Source organism: Corvus kubaryi, unplaced genomic scaffold (genome assembly GCF_017639235.1).
Source record: "Corvus kubaryi isolate FWS band 111438036 unplaced genomic scaffold, C.kubaryi_AGA036_p1.0 split1-131, whole genome shotgun sequence".
In the NCBI taxonomy this organism is placed as follows: domain Eukaryota; kingdom Metazoa; phylum Chordata; class Aves; order Passeriformes; family Corvidae; genus Corvus; species Corvus kubaryi.
In genome coordinates, this window is record NW_024582073.1 from 12496910 (window position 1) to 12521870 (window position 24961).

At 35.1% G+C, this 24961-nt stretch overlaps 1 long non-coding RNA gene across 1 annotated transcript; it reads right to left on the reverse strand.

Annotated features, from left to right (window-relative positions):
• Positions 1-2312: 2312 nt before the first annotated feature.
• Positions 2313-23471, reverse strand: LOC121676431. Its single transcript, XR_006020456.1, has 3 exons — positions 23419-23471; positions 14748-14753; positions 2313-2354 (listed from the first exon to the last, which is right to left on the reverse strand). It is a non-coding gene; the product is annotated as an uncharacterized LOC121676431 (long non-coding RNA).
• Between the last annotated feature and the right edge of the window lie 1490 nt (positions 23472-24961).

The window sequence follows — 24961 nt, forward strand, 5'->3', positions numbered from 1 at the left end:
CTGGTGTAGTTTAATTTGTAGTTTTACAACATGCAAAGCATAATTGCTTATTTTAAACTGAAGAAGCTAGAAAGAGAAATTTAATATTTTTCTTTTTAGAAGAGGTTTTTACAGGGCAACCCACTTATCTCATTCTTTTGGTTTCTTTCATGTATATGCCACTAAAAACTCAACTATGTTTCTTTCAGACATATAGTAATTATGCTTGAATAAGAGTAATAGAAAATGAACTTAGTTTCATGACAAAAATAAGTTAAAACGTTTACTTTCATAGGGGTTTTTTTCAGTCATAGTTTTCCTAATTTGTGTTGATTTAAATTTCATCTATGAATATGAAGCTCTTCATCTGAATTCTTTGCTTTTAACTGCAGGATAAAGTATTCTCATCCTCATTTTTCTCATGTCCTTGACATCTGTGACAACACTGCAGAGAATGGGAGATAACTGCTGTGTGGTATTTAGACCACCAATCTGCTGTAATAAAGTGATTTTGCTGCTACAGGTCTTGGATTTCTCTGTGGGCTGCCTTCTTTCAGAAAAACAGTTTCCTTTGCTGACTTTTTTTGTTTCAGGAAACTGTTTGTCACTTTATTAGAGACAACAAACATCTCTGCATTCTTTGGTTACACTACATACTGTCAGTTAATATAATTAACTGAGTTTACTGGTTTCCTGAATTTTTTAGAAATAATCTTTTGCTGAAGAAGAAAATATCCATTGTGTTCATGCAATTCACAGACATTTATGCATGTGTTCCAAAGCTCTGTCTAAGTGATTCAGGGCTAAATATAATAATTTTTTTATGCCAGCTTTTAATTGAGTAATGGTGTGTGAAACTCATGTGGCACAGTGGGAAGCATACAAAAAAGAATCTGAAAGAGCATAATGACTTCAGAACATCTATGCATTTGAAATCAGGAAGATGCAAGAAAAATCTAAGTCTTGTCAGTCACATAACATGAAGTAATGGGATTATGCAAAAAATGTGGTTAATAATGCTTCACTATAAATGTATTGCAACACAGTGTGCCCTAAACTATGATATATTATTTAGGAAAATGATCTTATTATTTTAAAAATTATTAAACATTTGTATAGTAATCCAGTTACAGAACAAAATCTAAAAATACAGAGTATGTGGTTTATATTTCCAGGGTGTCATCTACATTATTTTTCTAAGTTTGCTTTATTTGTTTTACTGAAAATAGTTATTTCATATTTTCCACAATTAGTAACTAAAATTGTTGCTAAGACTCTGAAAAGCTATGACAATAATGCCAAGTAGGCTCTGTTTTTATATACAAGTGTTTGCACGTTACAATAGTTACAAGGATGTTTTTAGTGCTTCCCAGGGATCCTGTGTTAAGGCATAAGCAAATCTCCATCTTTCCTTTCTCTCTCCTTAGAGAAGATAGGGACAAGTTGGATGATTTTTCTGAGACTTCATCACTATATGGTCTATCTAACAATGTTCTATTTCCTTCATCTTGGACTTCTTTTGTGACCACCAGGTTATATCTTTCTATGCTGTCAGTTGGATTAAACTCCCTGTTTCCTTTCAGAGAGTCCCAGTCTAAAAATTGTCCACAACTGTTAATTTGCTCCCAGGCTTGGGTCCAGGTAAGCTGAAAGTGGAAATGTGTATATTTTTTTGCCAGCACACTTAGCTTGAAGAGTTTCTGGATATAGGCTTAATCTATTTCTTCATTTACTTAAATTCTCGACTTGAAATCTATGAATAATACTCCACAGGTATAAATGAGTTTCTCAAATCCTACAGTTCTGAATACTGTATGTATAATTACAAATTACTTCCTGTGCAGACTATTCGTATCAAGCCACCTTTTTATTGCAGGAGGTCACTACCTTCCTTAAAGAGATATTACTTCAGCATGCTGCCTTGCAGGTCTATTTCTAAATACAGATTATTCATGAATGGATCACCAGCTGGTGAAGGAAGGTGACTGTCTCACACTGCTCTGCACTGGTTGCAGCCTCACCTTGAACATTGTGTGCAGTTTGGGGCACTGCAGCATAAAAAAGACATTAAACTATTAGAGAGCATCTAAAAGAGGGCTATGAAGATGGTGCAGAGTCTAGAGGGGAAGCCATAAGAGGAGCGGATGAGTTCGCTTGGTCTGTTCAGCCGGAAGGAGACTAAGACCTCACTGCAGGCTTCAATTTCTTCACCAGGGGAAGCAGAGGGGCAAGCACTGATCTCTTTGGTGACTCAGTGGATCAAATGGAATGGTATGAAGCTGTGTCAGAGGAGCTATAGGTTGGATAATAGAGAAAGGTTTTTCACCCACAGAGTCGCTGGGCATTGAACAGGCTCACCAGGGAAGTGGTCACAGCTCCAAGCCTGACAGAGCTCAAGAAGCATTTGGATAACAGTCCCAGCTGCATGGTGTAACTCTTGGGGCTGCCCTGTTCCCCAGGGCCAGGAGCTGGAATTTGATGATCCTAGTGGGTCCCTTCCAACTCAGAATATCCTATGATTCTATGAAAACTGGAGGAAAAGTGAGAAAGGATGTCACTGAAGCAGTTCTCAATAAGTGCTTCTAATAGGAACAACTTTTATGGAAAAATTAGAAGGCTGAGGTTATATAGTTCACAAGATAAGATAATATACCCCACTTAGGATGGTTTTTTAGAGGCTTATAAAACTGAGAGAAATTATATATTCAAGTGTTGCTGCCTGTTCTGAGCTTCCTCTCCCCCTCCCCAAGACACTTGTCTCTGCCATGTGCTTTGAACTCCTTTGTTCTAAGCGCAGGCAAAACCAAATGTAACTCAGACTCTTTAGCAGTGTCTGATTGGCCGCTCACCCCGGGTCCGTCCCCAGTCCTCCCCTTTCCCCTTCTCCGAATAAAAGAGACCGTCGAGGGAGGCCCTGCCCTCTCTTGGCTCTGCTACCCTCCTGTGAACATCTCTTGTTGTCTGTTTCATTTGAAAGCTTCTAACTGTGGGAAATTGAGCGAGCAGGGAGCTATATTTCTCCCTCTTTGCTTCTGCTGGTGGTATTTGCTTTGCAGCTGATACAGGTACCAATTTTAGAGCTACTAAAGTGCTAGATCACCTGTGCTACCTCTCTAGGCTGCTCAAGGCTTTCTAAGGCATTAAACCACTAGCCTAGCCAGTAAAAAGCTGAAAAGATACCTTCCTCATTCAAGTATGAATTATTTTATAAACCAGTTAAACCAGATAAACCAATTATCCATTTGCATACTGATTTGTGATATCATCTGGAAGAGGTCTCCTACAAAACTGACTCAAGTCTCCTCAACATTTTAGAAAGGATAACCTAGAAAATATAATCTCTAATCCAAAAAGGTGAGGGCTCTCAAATTCACAATGTCACTTTGGGAGTCATCCCAATCCAAGTTGAATAAACGCTTCCTGCCTGCAGATAGTCTGTAATACTGCATCCAGGTCTGTGGTCCCCAGAACAGGAAGGACGTATGCTTGTTGGAAAAAGTCCAGAGGAGGCCACCAAGTTGATCAGAGGGATGGACCACCTCTCCTATGAGTTAAGGGTAAGAGAATTGGGTATGTTCAGCCTGGAAAAGAGGTTTCATGGTACCCTAATTGTGGTCTTCCAGTACATAAAGGGAGCCTACAAGAAAGATGAAGAGAACCTATTTACAAGAGCATGTAGGACAAGGGGGAATGGCTTTAAACTCAGAGAGGTTTAGGTCTAGGCACTGGAACAGGTTGTCCAGAGAAGCTATGGATGCCCTATCCCTGTAAGCACTTAAGGCCAAGTTGAATTGGGCTCTAGTCTAGTGGAAGATGTTCCTGTCCAACACAGGGATTTTGGAACTAGATGGTCTCTAAGGTGCCTTCTGTGGTCAAATATGGTCACATTAAGCCTCTTTGTCTGGGGGATCTGAATTTCTGCCACACAATAGCCTCCATGCAGTTACAATGGTTGTTGACCTACACAGTGTCCAGTCAGCATTGCATGACTGAAGCCAGCCGTGACAGGGCTGCAGTCAGTTGCAGGTCAACCAGTGAAGGGGCTCATTCCCTCCTTGAGCAAGTATATCTGTGTTTCTTGAGAAAAGGATCAAACCTGATGTGAGAACAGAATTCTAGAAAAGTAAAAAGGGATGCTAAAACATAGACTGTGTTACAGAAGTCACTGATTTAGCAGAGACTTGATATGGAGAAAAGAGTGTTATAACAAACTGGTATACATCACAAAAAATTGATTTTAACTGAAACATATCTTTGTACAATCTGGGGAAGTAGTTTTAGTTCTCATCATGCCCCTATCTCTATTAGATGATACTGGCATGGCAGCAAAAGTGATTAGTTTGGAGATATCCTCAGCAGACTTTTCGCATGATTTGTATACTCTTCAGTTAGACTAGAAAATAGAAAGGAAAAGTATTTGTCTCCAAATGTTGATCCTTTCAGTGAACAAATGTTGGAACATTCCATAATTATAGCAATGCAAGACAGTGAAGCAGTCAGAGATGATAAGGAGTAATTTAACCCAGCATAAACTGTCTCTGGTAGTGCAAGACATGGGGGAGTAAATGAGACAAATTACCTGTATGGCTTACTGTCTTACATGCTTACAAAGATATGTTATGTGTGGGGATATACTGATGTACAACAGGAGAAAAAAAATCAAGTGTTTGATAAAAGTCTTAACTGGTTTTTCAAATCTTTTATATGAGCTTGACCCAGCTTCAAATAATGTAATTCAGCAGTGTGGTCCCTTGTTTATAGTGAACTAGAGTAGACTGTAAATTTTGGGCAGTAAGTCTAAGTCTCTAGAAAATAACACTGAAAAGTGCAAAAACATATAATGTATACAGGAAAAAAAGTCAAGTTTTAAACAACAGATGCAGAATTTAGATAGTGTATCTAGCTACAAAACCCAATATGAAATCTTTGAAGTTTTTATATTTGTTATTTAATGAAGAAGCAAAATTAGGTTCTTTTTCTTCACAAGTCTCTTCTAACATTTCTTGTCCTTGTAATATTTAATTCATATGTTTGTGCTAAAAATTTCAGTGACTTCACCTTCAATTGTCTGTCCTCCTTCTACCCTTCAGATGAATGCAGTACTTGTAGTCATGAGCTTTCTCCTGAGGTTTGTCATAAAAGGTCTCCCAAGATGAAAAAGGCACTTCTTGCTTGGTAATTTTATCTGAAAAGTTGTGTAATTGCAAAAATAAAACTTTTCAACAGAATCAGGCAAACAAACATAAAATTTTTCATTGAAATGAGACCTAAAGAAGTTTAGGTCTATTCTTACTTCAAAAAATAGCTGTATACCAGCTGAATTCTCTGAAACAATAGGTCATAAATAAGCTATTTTTTTTTACTATTTTTATTATCAAATTAAAATTGAAACTAATGTTTCAATTTACCATTAAGGTAAATATAAAATACAATGATGTAAAAAGTTATATTTTGAATAGACAAAAGAGAGAGGGAAAGAAAGCCCCCCATGCATTGTTTTTGCTCATTTTATCAGAAGGAAATTGAGATGCAATTAGTCTAAGTGCATAATGTGGTCGCACAGAAAGGCTGTTTTAGAAGAAGTAGTTATATTAAGCCAGACCACCAACACCAGCCTTTTAACCTTCCACAGAAATAAATAAAGTACTGTAAAATAATATCTATCTTTTGAAAACATGAAAGACACAGGCAACAACAGAAATACAGACTCAAAATGTTTCAGCTTCTCTACAGAAAAACCCCAAGAGTCTGAAGCACCTTAGAAATAATCATGATCTGTCAGGTTCTTTAGGATTTATGAGACACTAGAGTTGCCTCTAGATAGTTTACTTGACTGACTACCTCTAAAATTCTCAGTGATTGCTGAAAAAATAGACAACTTATGCTGTACACCCACACAGATGACCAAAGGCTTTCTGCAATTTTTTTTTTTTGCTTTGTGCCGCACTTAGGTTACATCTCCCCCAAAAGCATTATTTCTTTTATGGGCATCATCATCTGTGTTTCCCAAGCATGGATATTTCATTTCAAGACACTATGAGAGACATAGCATTTCAATTTATCCTGAGTTTATAAATACAATAACGCAGTACTCTGTTTCTGATTAACATGAATAAAATATCAGCTTCAGACTCTGAGGGTTTCAAAATCTTCACTCCATTAAGGGACCCTGGTAATGCTACTTTTTTTTTTTTTTTTTGGCAATTTTTCAATATGCTAGGGAAGTAAAAGAGACACTCCCTATCTCAGACACTTCCTGTTTCCCACAAGTTCCTTCTCCTCTGGGTCTCTTAAATGAAGAAGCCTCACTGAGTTCACAATCATCTCCCTCCATCTCCTTTGTACACACTCCCATCCTGTATGGACTGGGGAGGATGGCTATTTTTGAAGCTTCTTTGAGCACTAACATACATGAAAAAGATGACAAAGAGAGAGGGAGAAAAAGAGACTAGCACGTGTGACTGGAATGGAGACACAAGGATACCAAAGGGCACACTGAGAAGAATGAGAGGGCTAGTTACAGTTAGAACTGTTGTGTAGCAAGAAAAACTTGTAAAAGAAGACTTATATCAGACATAACCTCTGAGAAACACACTATTTATTTCATCCTTCCCACAAGTTTTCTCTTTCATCCTCATAATTCTTTTATGTAGACTACGGCCTGTAGTGTAGATGTCTGAGTGGATTAGAGTATTTTAAGGGAAAACTGAACTCTGAAAAAATCTGCTATTGCAGAGTGTTCTGTCTCACAATTTGTGATGGTTGTGATTGACAGCTAGCAAGAGGTAGTTTTTGAGACTTCTTCCTAATGTGTTTACCTTCCCTTTTCATCCTGTCATACTGGTATTCTTCTAGACTTTTCACAAAAGGAATTTTATGTATCTATATATAGTTTGTGAATTTTAGGCACTTCAGTTTAGACACTGTTGATCAACAGCCTATGTCTATGCTGTAGTGCTAAGTCAAGTATTTGAGATCCACCTTTATACTTTGCCTCTTTTAAAAATTCCTTCCTTAATGAATACCCTCAATTTCCATATATAAAGTATAGGAATCACAGACCCAGCCTTCTGAAACCCATAAATAATAAACAGAGAATAGGATGGGTCTTAACAGACTCTTAGGTCCATTAAGGGTCTTTTCTTTATGTCCAAAGTGCCTTCCTTTCTTGGTTCAAATAGTTGCTATTTCCAGATGGAAAGTACGAACACAAACTATTTCTCTGTGTTAAATATGTGCAGTGTTTTATTCATAAAATGTAGCCAACATATTCAAAGCTGTTCTATGTTAATACCATAACATTTATCCAGGATGTGAAATGCCAAAATGCAATTGCCTTTGCCAAAACAAATCCAAATATTAGACCTTGCCCTCTCTAGCAAGACATTGCTTATTTGCGTCATGAGAGAAATGTAACACAGGCTTGTTTTTGTCATTACCTGCTGTTCACATAAAGTCTGTTCTCTTACTATATATACAGCAAGAATATGTATTTTGACTGCTATCTACCCATTCTAACAGGTACTTTAGATCCATATGGACTAAATAAAAACTCCAAAGCTGTTTGAGAATTCCATAAAAAGGAGGACCTCATCTAATTACAGAGATTATGCTAATCCACTCTTAAAAACAGAAACAAGATTAAAATAAAATGCCAAAGTATTAATTTTCACAGTTCCTATTCTTATTGTGAATACTGAGTGTGAAAGAAAGCAAAGCATGCATGTAAGTAATCATATGCCAGCTCAGTTTAGTTCCTCCAGTGACTTGCAAAATATATGTTCTTGTGCTTAGTGCTGTAGAGTATGTTCTAAACAAGCAGAATATGTATAAACCCTTTGCAAAAGGAGTAAACAGAAATACATGTACATGAAATCTTAAAAAATATATCCCTAAAACCTTTCTCCATAACAATGAAACATGGCATTGTAAATCTCTTTCTAGCTGTGCTGAATGAGCCTGGCTCATTCAACAGACATTATAAACACTTCTCCAGCTGAGGGTCTTTCCCTGTAATTCCATGGTTTCACAATATTGGAAGGAACTTTAAAATACTGTATTTAAAGAAAATATTACTTATAATTGTATTCATTTGTCTTTTCTAAAAGATTTTGATTTTTCCATTTTGTTTTTGTGCTACCCACACACAAGATTTCCAATAGAGAACACAAGGTAGGCATTGCTTAGCTATTGAGAAGAAACAGAAATACTTAAAACCTGTAAATATGACTCCTACAGAATATTTTTATAATTTGTTTGACAGGAAAAATGAAGTAACTGAGGATTTCTCACATGAAAGCCTAATTTCCTTAAAACTGATTATTTGATTAATGTGGTAGGATAGGTTGAGCAGTCTATCAACTTTTACATGTCAGAAGATGTCTTAAGAAAGAAACATACAGAACTTCATTTTTTGTGATGACTGAGTCCTTGAAACTTAGAAATGTTCCTTATGAGATTAGGTGGAGAAGCTACTGAAAAAATTAGGACAAATCCTACTTATATCCACCTGACATTAGGCATTTTCTTTTTAAGGTGACACCAGGCTTGAGTTTTCAAGGAATGAGAAGACACTACTCTGGACCTTTTCATAATTAAAAAAAATAAAAATAAAAATTAAAAAAAAAAAAATCCCCCCCCACAGCTTCTAGGAGAAGCCACAGCTAGAAATCTTTGGGTTTCAGGGAAGTTTTTTGTGATCCCTACTGCAGATTTAGGAGGGCTCACACCAGGAAGTGTTTATCTAGTCTCTGTCACATAGACGCAGCTGCTGTAGTCACCAGTCTCTAGGTCTGATTAGCAATGAGGCCAAGCACAAGTTATATATACAGATACACATCACAGACCAACAACAGCCACACAGGCCAACCTGGACAGAGAATTATGCCTTTATCAGCATCCAAATATGCAGACACCGCATTCACATAAGTCATGAGACAGAATCATCTTGTTTCTTCTATTTAGCTAGTCTGTAGTCTGGTGGTGGTTGTGCACATGTACACATACACACACCCCTTTTAGGAATAGACCTCTATAAGGGGTAGGAAAGTTTACAGTGATCAGGTGTAGAGCTCAGTCAGGCAAGTGTACTGACCACCATCTTGCTTACATTCAAATAGTCCATTTTAACCCCACTTGTCTCCATTTTCCTATGCTCCTTCCCCATTTACCTCTGTCTCCATTTCTTTGTCCTTATCTTTGCCCAGATAATAAAACACAAAACACCCCTAATACTTTTTCCTATTGGTTACAGTTTTGTTCCTTATGTATCCAAATTTGCTATTTCTGATAAAAAATTGCAAATTTTTTTTTGCATACACAGATGGTATTTCTGATGTGTTTATCTGGGTGCTGTGTGAATCCAAAATGAACTCTTCTAATTATCTGTGATATTTGACAAACTGTAATCTCTGCAATCCAGCCATGCCTCACCCTCATGGTATTATTCTTATACTGAAAACTGTTTTTTCAAGCTTCTCACTCTTATTTGTTCTGACCAGAAATACCTCATCCCATATTCAGTAAATTCTTAGGCTCCGTTCTGTCACCTAATCTTCAGAACATGGGCATAGCCTGTCTGCATACCTTAACACAAAAGTCTCCTTGCATCATCTGTCTTCTCTCATATATGTATAATTCCAGACATAATGTGTCTTGTAATTTACCCCGAATACTATGAGAATAATTTCAGTCTTATACACATTCAACTTTTTCAAGTGCTCTATTTCTAACATTTTCTAAGAAAAACTACAGCTCTTTTTCTACAATTACTACCATTAAAAAAAAAGACACTTTTTCTACTTTTGAAAAAAGTTTAAATAAAAAGTTGTCAATCAGATATATCTACCACTAAATCACTATCATCATAAATAATTAACAAAATCTTTCTCAGGTTTTTAAGACTGATGGCTGTCACAGCCAGGCTTCAAATAGCAGTTAAAATTAGACTTAATCCCCTAACATGTTTCTTATTCCATGCCACATCATATTACCTCTAACAACAATGTCCTTTTCCCTTGCTGGTATGTGAAACATAGCTCATGACAGTGGAGCCAGCTACCCCAGTTGTTTCCTGCATATATATTGCATGCATTAGCATTTCAGTTTTGTGAGTTATACTGTAACTGTCTTACGGTGCTGAAAGAAATCTTGTTGAATTCAAAGGTGTAAGATTTATAGGTCTAGATTTGGAGAGTGTAATACAGCTTGTCCGATTTTCACATTGCAAACTGGAGAAGGAAGCATCTTTTGAACTAATGCTTTAATGAGGTTAAACTAAAAAACAGCTGTTGTCAATGAAGACTGATGTTCTGACCATATTTTTGCTCTTTTAAAGGAAGACATGCAAAAGGAGGCTGTAGGCAAAAATAGGCTGAGGGCAAATGGGACCTGTATTGAACATCTGTGCTTGCTTTTTTTTTTCCCCTATTACTAAAAAGAATGTTAAGCTGGTAATTTTAAATGATTTAAGCTTGACAGTGTTAGGTCTAATAATAGCAAGCCAAACAACATCTGGTGTGGAGAAAATGAAATGATTTGGTATAACACTTTAAAATCTGCATGCGCAAGTAAGGGGCTCGCTTGATCCTTCTAAAGGACATGTTGAGCCATCATTTTTAATGAATAATATGACAAGATGGGGTGTGGATTTCTCATGAAATTTCTATTACATAACTAATAGAATTTTCTTTTTTGTTTTTTTTTCATTAGAAAGCTTATCATAAAGACAGGTATTATGCCTCCCCAAACATTCTCGCTCTTTTATGGAGATAATTGGTTTTTTAATGTTATGCTTATTTTTGTTTTACCCTCTTTTCTGTTACTTTTCTGCATGCTTAATGTGAATGCAATATTAGTATATGATGAAGATACACCTGGGAGTATCAGAAAAATTAAGATTTGTCTAAAAAACCACAAATTCCCCAGCAGGAGCTGCAGAAAAAAACCAAATATGAGGGTAAAATACTGAAAGTCATTGGTAATGTTAAAGGCACACTTCATTGTTTTGTTACATACTACCTATCACAGCTACTTGTTCGAAGAACTGTTTATAACCTCAGTTCTTCTACTGTAAATTTAATCTATAAATAAAATATTCCCAAGTAATCTTTTCTGTATAGAATTTATGATGATAATCAGTCCAAATTCTATATATAGTCATGGAGTTCCAGTAAATCTAGAGAAAAGCAAAAGTAGAGCAAATATGCATGCATGTATAATATTTCAAGCCTTTTTGTACAAAATTCTTAACAGGTACAAACTCTTCTGGACACCCTATTTTTCTCTACAGACAGAAGCACAACTTAACGATATACCATTTTAAAAAATTACTCACTGGTATTTAAACCAGAAAAAAAAAATTTCAGGACACTCACCCATACATGAGTACTTTATTCATTGCTCTGACAGGATCTTAAAACAAAATTCTTTATCAAAGATAGTTTAAATTCTTTTCCTAACTACCTCCTCCACTTCATATAGATCATCATATAGAGATGAGTTTTTTTAATTGGTTGATTCTGTATATACATATGTGCATGTGTGTGTATGCATATATTTACTTTAATTGGAATGTAAAGACACTAGAGGTGAATTTGAGCTTGAAAAACATAGAAATACATCATTGTTTTTATTGAATAAAACATTATTGGGGTTCCTAATATGTCTGACAGATCTTAAAGATTGCTTGAAATAATTTTTGTATTTTTCACATATTATTACACTTAGCAAGCATAGCTAATTGGCATAACTATAGTACATGAAAAACAGTGTGGCTTAAAACTACAAAAGAAAAGGAAATTATGTTTATTTCTTATAAATAAATTATTAGCCACTATGTATTATTTATATTACACAAATTTAAGCAATGTATAATACATGAGGATAAATTTACTATATTTGGAGCAAAATTAACTGAGCTGTCTCTTAGGACCTTTATTAATATTGCAAAATTGGTATTATACTCCTGTATAATTGATTTTTGAAGACTATTTTGCATATGTTTTCCTAAATCACATCACTTAAGCTAGAAAATGTTACATATCATGTGCTAGGCTGATAGCACCAAGACAAAGGTGTGTAGTGAAGCATGAGACAAAGTTCCTTAAAATTCTGGGAAACAGGGTTAACTTTACACAAAATATGAAATGCTAATTTTTCTGTGGAAAAACTCATAACAAGCTATTTAAATCTTCCTAAGGAAAAGCACTTTCCTAGCTCTCTAACCTCAAACTGCAATATGTTTCTATGATATATATATATATTCTATTCAAATTACATTTAAAAAGTGTTAAGGAAATTACAGATATTTGAAATCCTCATTTTGGGAAAAAAACCCCATGTCACTATTCATGTATTTCCTGAAGACTTTGTGACAGAAGCTGTGATGAGATTTAGGTTCTAGGAGTTTGAATATTTTCTTAGAAAGTAATGGCAGATGTTAGTATTATCTTTGAGAGATCTTATGAGATCCAAGTGGTTTCATAGGTGCTTCAAGACTAAGAAAGGATGTAAACAATTTCTGTAGTAGAGGATAATGATCAATATTTCTTTATCCATCCTTTAGTATTTTAAAACAGTAAGGAATCCGTTATTGGAAGGTACCTCTATTGAAAGTGAGATAATAATGAAATTTTCCTCTCTTCATAAGAGGCAAATTTTTCATAAGCAATGAAAACTGTTGATCATTTAAAAAAACATTTTTCTTTAGTTAAAATACTCATCCAAATCTATATAAATAAATGTCAAAGATACATTTTTATAAATTTTTTGTACATTCCAGTTTGAGTACTCTTTTACTACAGTTCCATACAGTGTAGGAATAAATATTTACGGTTCAGGAATTTTATAGTTTCAGATTAGTTTTTGTGTGAAAACTCCTTTTCCCTGGAAAAAAGCCACCTTTGGATCCATGTCAATTTCATTTCCCAGTAACTTTTGGAGCAAAGTGTGTGTCCCATATCACATCAGTCCATCCCATGGAAATGCTAGACATTATAATCCTCAAATAATGAGAAAATACACTCTCGTTTTCCTCAGATGTGTTAGAAATTAGAAATATTCATGGTCATTTAGCGTGTAGATATAACAGACAAAGAAGAAAAAAATTTCTACACCATAATCCTAACTCTTGCATTTGCCTCTCTATCAATAAATTCTATCAAACAAGACATTTTTTTTCGCAGCAGCCACTACAATATTTGTCACCAGAATGTGTGTCAGTTATGGAATGGAAGTACAGTCTCATAGGTTTTTGGCTGCCATAGCATTAAAGCTCAGTGCCTTTTCTTCAAATTGAAACTATTAGGGTGCTTTGTGTTCCGAATTGTAGCAGCTGAGGATCTTTAGTGAGTGGACATTGTAAAACATCTCTTGTCTACTGGGAAATGATTAAAGCCCTATGATGTCTGCACTTGCTTTTGTTATCTCAAATGTCACAGTGATTGATGGCAAGACATCTTTTCTTCTGTAATGTTTTGGACTTTGTTGCTTGCCTTAGAGCAGATAATGTAGCCACAGCAAAATGTGAAATGACAGATAAATAATTTGTCTTGTTTTCTCTCCGAAGCTGCAACTAGAATAGCCGGGATACACTTGTTCACCTACCTCAGGATTGCTTGTGATAACATTCTGGTGACTGACAGCAGACATGTGCAACACATGATCAAAAACTTGGAGGAGAAATCTGCATTCCTCCTGGAAATATAAGGTATTTTGTTGCCTGGATAGTACAGCAGTTAGTTTCTTACTAAGTTTTCTGTAAATTTCATGAAAAAATAAGCTAAAAAATTCAAACCACACAAGGAAGCAAAGCACACTGAAAAAAAGATATAACTTCTTTTCTTTGAAATCTTCTCATTCAAGAACCTTGATTTATTTAAAATACTCTGGTCTACCAGTAGCAGGATTTTTTATGGTTTATGGTTTATTTTCTTTTTTCTGAGAAAAAAGATCTGAGGTAGCAATGTGGCACTACCTGGCTTTACAACAGACACAAATGCTCAGGTGCGAAGTGCTAAACTTCTAAGTTTGGTGTAGACAACTAATGACTACCAGATATGGTTAACTTCTTTATTTTCCCAATATCTCTATCAGCCCAGTACTGATCCCTTAATCTCAGACAGGAAATAGTAAGAACTAGAGAAGGTCATGAGAAATCTTAACAGGAAAGATAGGAGCTTTGGCTTCAGTACAGGGGAAAATTAAATACACAAGAATGTTTTAGACTGAAAAAGACATGACTGTAAAGTGATATGTTTAAGTGTATTAAATCATGTGTTGCATGAATAAAGATGAATACAGAAAAATTTATCTTTGTTTTTTCAAAATAAAGAATAAAGTAATAAAAGTATACTAGTAGGTGTCATGTTCAAAACAGATACAGACAGATGCATAGTTTAACTGTTGAACTTCGTTGCATGATACAAATACTATGAGCTGCAAAAAAATTATGAAAAAAAGTGCATAAAGTGCACTAAGCACTATAAAACATATCAGTACAGATTTAGACACCTATATTTGAATTAGTTGGAATACCTTTTCAATCACAAAGAAGAGATAGGTATTTTTGGGATATAAATTACATAATTCTAAAACACCCCAACCCCACTGCCCTTTACCCAGAAGCATCCAGTCTCTACTTGAGCTCTTCTGTAGCTCAGCTCTGTACTTAGCTCTGCCTTCTGAATAGACTGTATTTTTCCAAATGAACCTCAAATTGTCCCTTCTACCTTGCATTTTTTTGTGATGAAATGAACTGTCAATAGGACCAGCAGCTATCACCATCCCTGCAATGCTTATCCTGCATAGAGGCAGTAGGACCATACTCAGCTGAGGAGGGCATTGCCCTGCCTTGCTCTTGCTGGTCCCCAACAGAAGGATAAAATAGATCATAAGAATATATTTTTTCTTTCTTTTTTTTTTCTAGATTTAGATGATAATGCTGTACATTGGGAAAATGCAATGTTTTCTTTAACCTCATCAAACACATTTGACAGGAAATCCGATGATGTTCCTTGCCAGACACAGGCAAGGTATCAATCTAAGAAGACTCTTGGGCTGAACTGATACATTTTTGTCCTCTTCAGTAAACAGAAACTCCCTGGTATAATATTCTGTGGTGCCTTCTTCAACAATGTCTACCCCAAATGTTCATCTTTTTTTTCTGTAATATGAGAACTGACATAATACTACTAGAGAGAACAATTAATTTTCTGTGCCCACTAAACAAAATGTGCCTTGAACACTTAAAAATAACCTTTTCAAATCCTTTCATTTCACAGCAAAAAGTAAATGTTGGTCTCAATTGCATTTGGTCTCTTTTCTACTATGAAGAAATGTTAGGGTCTCTATTTTTTAAAAAAATAACACTGTAAGATACCAAAGAGTCTGTTCACCAAAATTTCTCCTCCTTTTAATGACCTATCCAGTAATTGCAATTTCTGTATCAATCAATGACATGAGGTTAACTAGCAGGAAGAATTGCCCTTGTGAAACAGACCCATGAAACAGAATACTAAGTGATAAGACGCAGGCAACTTCCAGTTGAGTGGGAGAATAAAAGGTGTAGATAGGGTGTCAGTCTTTGTAAAGAAAAGAATAAAATCTCATGTCTTAGATTGATGGGATAAAAGACCTTGTATAACAGAGAAACAAAGTTCTCTATGTAAAACTGAAAGTTACTTATAGACTGTGTGTCAATCAGACCATTCTTCATAGCTGACAGTTCCTAAAGGAATTAGGAAAAAAAATTCTAATGTCACAGACAGAGGCTCTAAGAGCAAAATGTTTCTCTTCAGATTTTTCAATCTCAATAGAATTCTGATAGGCTTGACTGATCCTTCTGAACATAGAAGTTTGACTTGGTCACCTACTAACAGAAAAAAATCCTTTGATTCATATTATATTAATTTACTTGCAAAACTCATGCTATTGAACAAACAGTTCTATAGTTCCATTGTGAGAAATGATCTGAAGAAAGGACTAATGGTCTGAACAAAAAGAACAAGAAAAATTCCATATTGGGTTGAAAAATAAACCTTGTACAGTTAAGGTACATAAACACATTTCAGATAAATTTCTGCTGGTAAAAAAAAGGATGAAATTAGAGCTGCTGCCTGTATTTCGGTGGATAGAAAGACAGTTCATATTCCCAGATTTAATGAACATTTTTGTAGAATTTAATTTACAACTTGTTGAGCATGAAAATGAAGTATCGGGTTAAGCATGAGACCATGAGCTCAGCAGTTTAGGAAATATTATTTTCCTGGATTATCCAGGAGTGTGGATATATTTATATAATACTAACTAGTTATTACATTATTGTTTGTCTCAGGTATAAAAAAAAAGTCATTCAGGTACCCTTTTTTTGCTAACAATCACAAGAATTGTTGATATAGTGCAACTCTCCACTGAATGGAAACAATCTTCTAAAAATAAATTTATTCTCATAGTCTAAGAAAGTGTATGACAGGCATATTTCTCAAATATGTGAGTATTCACTAGTATAAAATAATTAGTTAACTATCAGGTATCATAATGGAGATGCAATTAATAATGTGGTCATTTCTTCCTTTAAAATGCATGCCTTCTTGATTCCTATGGGATTTTTTGCATATATCATTTTGACACAGCCTTCCACATAGCAGCTCTTCAGGGAAAAAAATCCTTTGATTTGTGCCTTTTGAATGGCAACTTCAAGTGGTGGAGAGCTCAAAATACCCTGTATCTCTCTCTCCATTCCTTAGAGGTCAAAGAGTTTTCCTTCTTTTGGAGAGGGTTTGCAACTTCAGAGTAGCTGAAATAATTTCAGTTGGCCCCAGGCTTGTATCACATCAAAAGAAGAGATTTTGAAAGGAAATAAAATTATAATAAAAACACACAAATAAATAAAAAAGCAAACAGCATACAGAATAAGCCTCAGTCTTTCTTGTAAGTATTTCGTGCTTCTTTAGCTTATTGGTTCTGTTTTCTAATGTCATTATGCCACCTTTCCTCTGAGTGGTTTTCTAATATTATTAACCTTCTTTCTTTTGACATAGTAAGACATCTATATGTACAATTTAAATAGCATCGCAATGTTTGTTTTCACTTGGTTCCTATGGAAACCTTTCTTGTTCATCCTTTCCAGAAAGTAAATGTGAGGGCAACTAGCCCTTGAAAAAGGTTTGCACTGAAAAATTCTCCCTTTGGCTATTTCAGACTGTGTATTATTGAAACCAGAGTAAAAAACTGGCCAAAGTCAAACCCTAATCCCTCTTTTTCCATTCTAAGATCATTCTGCCACTGCACAAAGCTTCCTAGGTTTTTTTCTATATGTAAAATTCTCTTACAGATAATTAATGAGTTTTTTCTTTCCCATCCATCTATCCTCAGGTGCAGTGAGACTCTGAGTGTCTTGATCATGATTTTAAAATGGATTCCAGTAAATTGAGATATGCAAGCCAATTGTGTTGCATTTCATAATGTAAACAACAAATTTTTATACTTAATTTTATTCCACAATTGATATTAATAGTTGACAGAAACCAGGATCATTGTCACAAAATTAGCAACTTTTCAATTATTTCATTTTAAAAAGTTTCATTTTAAAAAGTTATTTTCATTTAAAATATTTCCCCCTCTACATCTCCTATCATATTCTCATACAGATTTGTTCAGAGAATTTCCAGCATATCTTGGGTGCCATATAATAGATAAGAATTTTGTCATTTATTTCAACAAAGCCAAATTTTGATCCCTGTTGTTTTGTTGCTGCCATGTTCAAATAGATTTACCAAGAGTTGCCAAATGCACATGATGGCTTCCAATTTCTGCCTCTCTTTTGTCAGCTGGTGTGCTTATTACAGGACTAAATGAGTTACTATGTGAGCTGCGATTTCTGATTCTTCCTGCAGAATTTTTTTAAATGTCCAAGACTTAAATAAAGATTGCTGAGGAAATTTTCAAGCACAGGGAGAGCACTTAGACAAGCAGGTAAGAACAATATCTGCAGAACTGTAATTCATATCTTACATGGTATTGTATCCGTCAGAAAGGGATAGGGGGTAGGCTGATCTGATTCCTTTTAAATTGCACCGCACGAGCAATTGTCATCAACTTTATCTTCACTAGAAGTATTGAATGCTTCATACTTGTGTTTGGAAATAATTGAATTCCTATTATTTCATAATTTGGCTTTCTGTCACAGTAAGAAAAAAAAAGAAAGTAATTTTTCTGAAACAGAATTTATTTTTCATAAGGAAAGTTTCATTTTTTCTGTTAATAGATAATCATCAGGAAAAGGAGCATGGAGTGACAAAAACAGAAATAAGGTCTTACAAATAATAAATGTAAAACAATAAAAGAAGAAACCAGAAGGCAATTTAGAAGATATGTAAAATAGAGAAAATTATGGATTGTCAAAAAAAGATAACAGCTAGTTAAAAATGCACAATTGAAATCAGCTCAAGAGACAACCATATATACACGATATAAATTTATAAAATTTATTCCAAATTGTGATGCATATATATGAGTAACTCAGAACACCACTCTTGGAAAGATGTGAGATAATAAGCTCCTTGTTAATAAGAGGATTTCTAAATTCATTTGTTTGAACTAGCGCTGTATGAATCTTTATCCTTGTCTTGTTCATCTAAGTGAAGAAGGCAGCATCCTAAAATTCAGCCAATGGGGAATGAAAATAATTCTATGGAAGTATGAGTTCCATATCAGGAAACACACATTAACATATCTAATCAGGAAACATACATTAAAATGTCATATGATGCAAAATATGGGATTTTGAAAAATCCTACGTAAATTTCAGTAAGGACAAAGCTATCTAATATAGCTTTTAATATTTTACATCAGATTCTATATCTTACAATTCTGATTTGAGATGTTTTATATATAAAACATATGAAATTTATGACAAGTGTCAGGAACAATATTGATAGGGTCAAATTATAATCTGTCAAAAGCATTTGTGAAGATGAATAATAGTAAACCAGAAGAAAAAAGTATTGTAATAGGTAAGGTGCTTACTTACCCAAAATGAAAACCTCCCCTAGTATTAACCAATATTTACTTCTTTCTGTGATTTAATTTGATTGGATCTAACAAAAGTATCTAACATAATTTTAGGTTTAATGGAAATTTCCAATAGAAGAACTGAGAATTTCTGCCTAACAAGCTGTTCTTTAGAAGTAGCCCACATATTTGACATTAGGAGCATCCAGAATATTTAGATATAAATCTGTTAAAAAATAGCTAAATCACACACATTGAACTTCCTTCAAAATCACAGAAATTTGCACTGAGCTTCATTCAAAATTCCCAAAATTCATGAATTATGTAAAATACAGGAACTAATGATCTAGTACTGGAACTGTTTGACCTGAAAAAGATATTGTTATGCAGAAAAAGGAAATCTTTGCTTTCCAAATGAAAAACAATTAAATATATTACAGAGACAAAATACTTAACAGTTGACCCATTTTATTACTACAACTTAATTTTCCCATAAATACTGTTAAAGTAGTATTTAGTAATTCTTTTTCATCCATATAATATAATTAAGACAGGAGTAATAACTAATGACAGATGTGTGAGATGGCAATGACATATGTCTCCAATAAGAAACCAAGACACATTTGAAGAGAGGAACTCTGAACTCAGATAGTGGTTAAAGTGGATGCATAACAAATTATTCCTTCACCACTCAAGTGGTACAGAGTCTACATGTGTTTGCACAGAAGTCTAATGAGCAGTGAAAATTATAACATATTGTGAATCCACAACACTGAAACATTGATTTACAAAGGCAATAAAACACACACCAAAAAAAGTGCTATTGTTTGCTAATTCCTTTTTATGGTTACCAACAAATTCAGAACTTAGTGCAAGTGAACATGATATTTCTTCCATTAGAAGAGTAAAGTTCAGCTGCTATCTCACAGGACTTCCTGACCTGAGGGAAGAAGTTGTTATCTCAGTTAATTGAATTCTTTGGTGGGAATCCAACTAATTAGTCTTCTATTTCCTGACCAAAAGAAAAACAGCTCTTCTATCAGTGGATGAGAAACAGGGGGCAATGGAGGTGAGAGGATGGGACACATAAAAGTGGTAGAATAATCTGGAAGTCTTCATCTTTCCCTCAAAAAACCAAACCAAACAAACAAAAAACCCCACACTAGAGAAAAAAAAACCAAAAACAACAAAACACCACCAAAACCAAACAAACCACAAAGCCCTGAGTAATCTGAGTGCCCCAAGTTAATTGAAATTTGCAGCTTGTTTTAACAATCAAATACAGACCTGCAAAAGATAGTATATACAAAACTATAACTTTGGTTCAAAAGTCTAATAGAATTGATAACCTAGCAAGGATGTTGCACACAACTGTCAAGTTAGACTCCTTCATGGATAATTAGGGAGGCTCTTTGTGCTATCATTTCTTTATACATGAAATGTTATTGATAAAATAGAGATTGATTGTCTTGGAGTAGAGTATGCTGAAAAAAAGAGGATCCTGTGCAGAAGTATCTGACTCTCAGTCCACTTAACAGAAGCTTAGCTTGCTGCAGAACATCTTGCATTGTTTGGATTCAATCCATCATTAAGCATAAATGAGAGGAAGACAGAGATACACAAATGTGCAAATGCCACATGGATGGATATATTAAGGAATCTGTAACCATCTGGACTCAATATGGAACCTAAAATATGCCCATTTATCAAATTATAATTCCCATGCAACATATCACATCAGTATTTCAGAGCCGATTAAAAGTAAATTGTTTAGAATTTATCAAACTGAGTTCAGAAGCAATTTGTATACTTTTATTACACACCATATATTCTTCAAAGTTTATTTTATTCTCCTCTACTAGAAATATGCAGCAATGATGGCTCTAGTCCTGCAGAGTCTTGTATGTGTGTGTTAATGGCTTCAGGCACTAGTCTTATTCACTTCAATAGGACCATTCAACCAAAGAAATAAAACTTACACATGAATATTTGCAACAAATAAGTTTGAAAAAGAAGCATTTTAGCACTGAACTCTGTCTGAAAGAGTAACTCTCAAGGAACATGGAGATATCAAGAGGCCAGTTCAAATGTTGTCTGTAACCATTTGAATATTAAGATCTGTAACATGATGAGATAACATTGCCTAACTTCTGAAACTAGGAGACTGGAATGAGCCATCTATGTACCCATTCCTCATGTCTCCACCTCCTCATTGTGGTTGATTTTACAAGTTTAAATTAGTTTTATTTAAACTAACTGAATTAATTAATTAATTAACTGATTAGATTTTGTTCAAGACATCATTTCATTATAATTTGTGCTTTACCAAATAGGTACTGAATAATGGTTTTAACCCAGTCTACATAAAAGTGTATTCTATAATGCAAGTGTGGCATCACACTTTCAATGAAAGTTTTGTTGTACAACATGAGACTATGGGACAAATGCCTTAAACTACAGTTTGGAAGGAGAATTACATAAACAAAAATAAAGTTTGAGAAGAAGAGAGTGAAAACCTTTAATTGTTTATAAAGTATTAAAATTGAAACAGATTTCTAGCAATCTGAATGTCAGAGTTCTATATACAGCAATTTCTGTATCATAATTAGACGTAGAAATATAAATGTCAAAGTACAGACTAAACAAAGTTGAAAAAAATTTAAATAATTTCTTTTTAAAATGTTTTTAGGCAACGAGGCTCTCAAACATGTTCATACAGTTTAAAAGATGAAGTGAGGGATTTAAGAGAAATTGAAAAAACTTGGATAGCTGTGTAAAGTAAATGATTAACAACAATAAAAACAAGGACACTGTAAAAACTTCCTAGAAGTAGAAAGACATCTAATGACAGCAACAATGTATAAGTCATAGTCTCATCTAAATAGTAATGATGTAAGGATGAAATTCATTCCAGGAAATGTGTTAATGATAGGGAGGAGTGATCAGCTGTTATTCTGAAACAAGATTTGATTCATATGAAAACATATATTCCTCTCACTACAGGACTGTAAAGAAAGACACATTAGCTAGATTTTCTTCTGTGGAGCTTTACATTGAAGATTTTCATCACAATTTTGAACAAGGCTACAATTTTTCTCTAGTAATCCAAAACTTTCAGTGCCAGTCAAGTACTGTACCTAGAGAGTATCTGTTGACTGACAGCTTTTAAACCAATAGTAAATTGCCCAAGGAACTACTGAGACATAAAACCTCATTGGAATGCATCGAGTGTCATTGTTAAGAATGCCAGCTAGGAACTCCAAAGGATTACCTTGTTCTTACTGTTTAACAAGAATAAGAAAGTGCTGCCATAGCACTATTACACAAACTAATTTTTCTGAGTTCATTTAATTCTTTTTCCTTTTCAGCTTCTCAGCTCCACTGGTCACTTTTCCTTTAGAATGTTTTTCATGCCTTTAATCACTGTAAGCTGTAGTAATAGTTCTCTAACAGACGGAGTAGCTGGGCAAGCGATTTAAATGAATATTTTCTCTGTGTAATCAAACAGCTGGCAATAAAATAGAGCATATTTTACTCCTGAATACAATATGAAACAAAGTTAAGTCCTTGCACTTAAGCTATCATTGGTCACCTGTCACTAGTGGGGTTCCACAGGACTCTATCCTCAGCCCTGGGCTCTTCAACATCTCCGTAAATGACCTGGATGCAGGACTGGAAGGGATACTAAGCAAGTTTTCTGATGATACTAAATTGGGAGTAGCTGTTGACTCCCTTGGAGGCAGAGACATCCTGTAGAGAGACCTTGACAAATTTAAGGTCTGGGCAATCAGCAACTGTATGACGTTTAACAAAGACAGGTGCCAGATCCTTTACGTGGAATGGGGCAATCCTGGATGTCCGTGTAGACCGGGTGGTGATACGCTGGAAAGCATTGGCATGGAAAGGGACCTGAGTGTCCTGGCTGACGGCAAATTGAATGTGCCCTGGCAGCCAGGAGGTCAGTTGTGTCCTGGAGTGCATCAGGAACATCATCACCAGCTGGGCAAGTGAGGGGATTGCCCCACTCTGCTCTGCACTGGGGCGGCCCCACCTTGAGTGCTGGGGGCAGTTTTGGGCCCCACAGTGTAAGAAGGATATAAAGCTATTAGAGAGCATCCAAAAGAGTGCTATAAAGACATGAAGGGTCTTGAGGGGAACCCATACAAGGAGCACCTGAGGTCACTTGGTTTGTTCAGCCGGAGAAGACGAGACTGAAGCAAGATCCTATCACAGTCTACAGCTTCCTCACAGAGGGAGTGGAGGGGCAGACACTGATCTCTTTGCTGTTGTGACCAGTGACAGGACCTGAGGGAACTGCATGAAGTTCTGTCAGGGGAGGTTTAGGTTGGAAATCAGGAAAAGGTTCTTCACCCAGAGAGTGGTTGGGCACTGGAACAGGTTCCCCGGGGAGGTGGTCACAGCACCAACCCTGACAGAGTTCAAGAAAAATTTGGGCAATGTGCTCAGGAACATGCTGTGATTTTTGGGGTTGTCCTGTGCTGAGCCAGGAATTGGATTTGATGATCTTTGTTGTTCCCTTCCAGTTCAGGATATTCCATGATCTTATGAGTCTATGGCTTTTTTTCCCTTGATTACCATGCATGTTGGCATTTTATGGTGCCAACAGAGTAAAGATCATAAATTCTTATGTACAGTATTCTGAGATAAAATTTTAAGTCAGATTTATCAGGCCATTAACAACAAAGATCATATTTTGAGCATTTATTTTATTAAGTCTATCACTAGTAATTCATGTTTTTCATGAAAGTCAAATTATTAATTTAGGTTTGATAGAGAGGCACAGAGAAACATTCAGGTAGGAGTGAGATTCAATATACTAGGAAAGGAATTAATCTCTTGAGGAAATAGTAAAAACATCAGTCTTGGGTAGAGGTAGCAGTAGTGTACCTCTGAGCTTTTTAGCACTACAAGACACATGACCCTTTCCCAGATTTCAGTTAACTAACCTTCTTTCAAAATTGATGGACATATCCTATGAATTCAGTCTAAAGAGGAAGGGGTACAAATAATTTTTTTCCTAATCCCCTCATATCCTCTTTCATCAGTTCCTTTGCATTTCAGTGATTACACTACTTGTCTAAAGAGACAGGTTCAATTACCTGCTTTATCTCAGAGGATCAGGATCTGTCTCTTCCATTATAATGACCCATCCATAAAGTTATATGTATTTTGGAAAAACCTCAAAATCCTTTTTTTTTCAGAAATCAGTTTGCATTGAATAACTAAATATTAATTGACCCTACAGAAAAAGAAAAAGAAGAAATCAGATTCCTTAACTCTGAAAGGGCGCTAGTAGGCAGAGATGTGTTTCTCCTCATTTTCTTTATTTCACAAATAGAGAAATTTTGTATTCAGTATATACTTAATTTTATTGTCATCCATAAATTCAGTTTGTGAGCTCAACCACAGCATTTTCCAAATGTGCAAATAATATGCCATTGACAATAGCACTATGATGAAAAGCTATATCATCCATATCCAGGCCTTATATGCCAACATGTTAAAAAAGATTCAGTCCTGTTCACACATTTGTGATTGAAATGTGTTCCTTCCCTATTTTTTTTCCTTCTTGTTTTCCCTACAGTAAATATTCTGTGATACAACTCTAATGACCAAATTATCATATCAAAGAAAACCACTGTGGCAAAAGGCACCGATAGGTATCTTTTTCAACTGCATGGGAGAAGTCAGACTTTAAAGAATACCCTCATCCCAAATTACTTTTTTTCCCTCAGGGGGAACAAAAGTAGAACATTATAGAACAATATAGAAAACTTGACACCATTTTTGAAGATACAAGAGATTTTTAGTTTAATGACCAGACTGTTCACAAATAATACATTTTTTGTTCCCTCTAAAACAAACACTTTTCAAATATTGACTTAATCTGGAAAAAAAGTATCTCCAAAATTATTTGGCAAGGCTATCTCTTGACACAGGTAAGACAATG